Source organism: Etheostoma cragini, chromosome 11 (assembly GCF_013103735.1).
Source record: "Etheostoma cragini isolate CJK2018 chromosome 11, CSU_Ecrag_1.0, whole genome shotgun sequence".
Taxonomy (NCBI): Eukaryota; Metazoa; Chordata; class Actinopteri; order Perciformes; family Percidae; genus Etheostoma; species Etheostoma cragini.
The window spans coordinates 18,911,142-18,915,519 of record NC_048417.1 but is presented as its reverse complement, the minus strand read 5'-3'; positions in this window follow the sequence as shown (position 1 = coordinate 18,915,519).

Sequence of the window (4,378 nt, the reverse complement as noted above, 5' to 3'; positions counted from 1 at the left end):
CAAATACAAATAATGATTATACAGAGGAAAGACGGGAGGGAGGGAGACAAAACAACACACTCGGATACAGACATACACACACAGACAGGCAGAAGACAAGGACCAAACACCTGCGCAAGCTAGAGTTACCTCTGTGAGGTCCGGGCTGTGGCACAAGGCTACAGCCCAGACCTCACAGAGTCAGCAACGCACCACCACGTGTCCAGAGTCTTCCCTGGGGCAACATTTATCCGTGCCGTGGACAGTTCCAAATAGACCACATCCAGGAAGGAAAGGGTCTATGTGTGGATGGACAGGTCGCGTGTTGTTTTCAACGGGTCGCAGTCATCCTCTTTGCAGCTGTAAGTCCACGAAACACAGCTCGTTTTTGAGTCCCACAGAGCTGAGAGGCTGACATGTCATCAGAATCAGAATCAAGTCCTTAACAGTGACAGGCACAGGAACATTAAACAAGGAAAAGATTTTGGATGCAATACTGTTCCAGAACTGGCTAACGGGAGCACACTCCCAGAACATGTGTAGACATGTGCCTTGTGCTTTAATTGGGCAGAGATTGCATAACGGGCTGTTAATTATTTTCATGTGATGCATTTTCACGGGGGTGAGATATGTCCTATGGATGAAATTGTAGTGAATCTGCTGAGAGTCAGGATAGCAAGGTACTTCTGGAATGTTAGACCATACATTATGCCAGTTGAGAGCGGGGTCTGGGCAATCACATGCCTAGATCCTCTCAATAGGAAAGGCAGTTTTCAAAAACTGCATGATAATTTTCTCAAAACACTTCATCACTAGTGACGTAAGTGCCACAGGACGGTAGTCATTATTCTCTTTGTAGCTTTCTTTTTAGGTTAATAGTAGAGTTTTTCCAGATAACAGGTAACAGAATGAATGTCTAGAGACTTCTGGAAGATGCCAACAATGGCAAATAGTCAGCGTTGGAAGAATTTTTTTTTTTACTTAGGTAAAAGTACTGATGCCATGCTGTGAAAATAATCCACTACAAGTAAAAGTCCAGAATTTTAAACCCTACCTAAGTAGAAGTATGTAAATATTATCAGAAAAAATTACCTAAAGCATCCAAAGAAAAAGTGCTCATTGTGCACTGTCAGTGTTAGCTCTTTCAGTTAGCTACCAGTCAGGCTACACCTGGCAGTTAGTAGGGGTCTAGTAGTAACATACAACATCATTTGTGCAATAACGTTTGGGTGGTACAACCTATTTTAAATCAGTGAAGTGGAAATCTCAGTGGCAATGGTGAAAAAAAATTGATAAACAGGAAGATTAAATGAATTGGAGAAATCAATGATTCAAGGTGAGAGACTGGAGGAGTTTGACAGTGAGGTTGGCTTGGGCCGTCTACACAGGATTGATTAAGTGTGATTAGAGGTGCCATGCTGTCTGCCAGGATACTCCAGCAGAACTCAGATTCTGCTCACTTTGCCTACCCACCCAGCTTCCCCTTCCACTGTTCTCCTTCTTCATCCATCCATCATACCATAGTAAAGTGTTTGCCGGGGGCAGAACTACACGGGCAATTCCAGGCACAACAGCATTGTAATTGCATCGACTGAAAAAAAATGAAACTGCTCAATTGACCTGTCTGGTTAAATGGAGAAGAGCAATGCCGCCTTCGTTTTTCCACACACATTGTATCCTGTCTTTCTTTCTATCCCTCCCTCACTGCTGTCTATAGTTCAGAGCCAAGGCCATTCTGGGTTGTGCCAGGTCGGAGGACTCAGCCGCATGTCAGACATCTCACTCTGACACACTATCCCTCCCTTACTTCTTTCTCTGCCAACCCCCCTCCCTCCCCCACCTCATCCTCCCATAGGCTTTCATGGAAAGTTGCTCTCTTTTGTTGTGCCAGAAGCTACATCTCAACACTCCTCCATCCCTCTGTCTCTAAATAATACCAAACAGAGGCAGCAGAGGTATTCAAGATGAATTGGTTTACTCCTCACTAAGCAATCCTTAATATGTTGGACCATGCAGGGGAGGGCAGTCTGATAGCTGGAATGCCGGTTCAAGGATTTGAAGGATACTGGTTTAGTCTGCTATCCTCAACTGGCCACACACAAAAAACGGGTCAACCAGTCAAAAATAAACAACCACATGCATTTCATTGCACAAACATGCTTACATATTGAAGTTTGATAAATATGTTTTTTTGCTAAGGCTTATGCTGATCATTATTATTTAATTTGAAACCTGAAGGTACTACTATCTATACTACTACCTGCAAAATGACAATGGAAATATTCTATGTACACATGTGCAATTCAGGTTAGGTTCATCAAAACATCACTGTGAAATCGACCAGTTATCAACTCACATACAGCCATGCATTCAATGCTTGATGTATTGGCAAACTGATATGTTTGCTTAGACCAGTTCCACAAACACATAAAAGGCTGACTGCCAGAACAGTGAACCAAAAGTTAGAGAGCTTTCCGCAATATACCTCCAGACTCCCACCTTCACACCTCATGGCCATTTATGTTCGGTTTGCTTGTCTCTCTGATCACCTATAGATTTACAGCAGACCACCTGCGAGACTCCCAAACCAAGCACAGACACGCATCTACACACAAGAAATACAACCAGCTGGCAGACAGCAGAGATCCAGTAAAAAGAAGGCTATGATTGATGTCTAAACAGACAGAGGAACAAATGAAACCAATCAAAACTAATCAGGAATGGCAGCTTAATACAAAGGAGGATGGGCAAACATAAGGAACATGTCCGCGGGTTGACAAGGATGCAGCTACATCCTCTGATTACAATAGCGGCCTGCCATACTGTATACAATCTGTTTCACTGTTAGTCTCAGTTCAGTGGACAAGTATTTACCTTGAGCAGCGGATGATGAACAATGACTTTCATGGGAAATAGATGAGCAATATTTTCTGACATTCAAATACATTTGCTTGGAACATTCACATGGTGTTTTGGCTGGAGCTGACGCAGAAGCATCCAGCTTCTCATAATTTTGTCTTCAAAATGCAAAGCACATTAGGCATGCCAAACTTCTAAATGTGAATATCAACAGTTTTAAATCTCTGAAAGAGGAAGTCAATGTAAGAGTTACAAGTTTAGGCACAAAAAGCATACACACAGTCACCACTTTCTTACAGCCAACTTTAGTGTTCATAAAAACAGCTAAAGTTTTGGCTTGTTTGGTCAATATTTTTCCATGTAGCTTTCAGTCTCTGCCCCACATTGCTAGCAGATGAGTCTGACACAACAAAAAATGGCACCCTCCCCCACCCCCAGTATGGAGTCCTAAAGAGGTCAAACTTCCCAGTCACACTATAGTCACACTAGTCTCATATACGATAAAAGATGCTACAGCGGAACAAGATAGATATTTACCGTTTTATAGAGGAAATGGCCCCACTGGTTTGAGATTTGGTATATATTTGGGCCTTTTTTGAAGAAATGTAAATAGTATGTCCTTTTTTATGAGTTATGATGTTTATTATGTTTATTTTTGCACATAGGAGAACTGTTTTAGGCACACAAATGCTTGTGTAGCATTGCTGTGGGTGTAATATCAACAAGTATCTCATTATCATGTTGATAATTGGCATAAGTAAATGTCATGAGGGCAAAAATGTCTGGACTTTCTTTTAAGAAATTTATGTATTTTGTCAACTGTATAAGTTATAATGATTATTACACTTCACAGTGTGACTCCCACGACAAATGAGAAGTGTTTTAGAGAGTAAAATGGCTTATATTTTACTTATCTGTCTGTGATATCAATACATATCTGTGAGATTCATGTTCCGTTTTGTTTATTTTTCTTTAAGGTCCTACAAGCATTTTCAACATGCAAGTGACCTCACTGCAGCCCAAATATTCTACTAACCCAGTTTGTCCTGGAAAAATGATGTTCATATTTTGACTGTAGACAACAGGGTTGATGTTTCACAAGATGTTTTATAAAATAAATCCAGAAAAGTAAAAATGGCCTTAGGGTTCAGAGGTTTAAGCTGTTGTGAATGCGCACAGATTCACAAATGGATGACAACGAGCTGAGGACAAAAATACAGACCGCTAGCTGGAAGCAGTTTCACTCCAGACCCTGTCAGGTAAGTAAATTAAAAATAAGAAAATAGATTTTTTCTATTGAAACTGTAAAATTACGAGGAGTCCAGAGAGTATTGGAGGAGTTGCTGCTACCCTATGAAGACAAGCTATGTGGTGTCTTGGATATAGATTTAGTACGGTGGCCGGGAAGTGCAAAACAACATTACAAAGTCTGAAACACTTTTACAAAGATCGAGACAAATTAACATTTTAAAAAACAAATTAACAAGACTCAAAACACTTTTACAAAGAACAAAACAAATTTACATTTAAAAAAACAAAT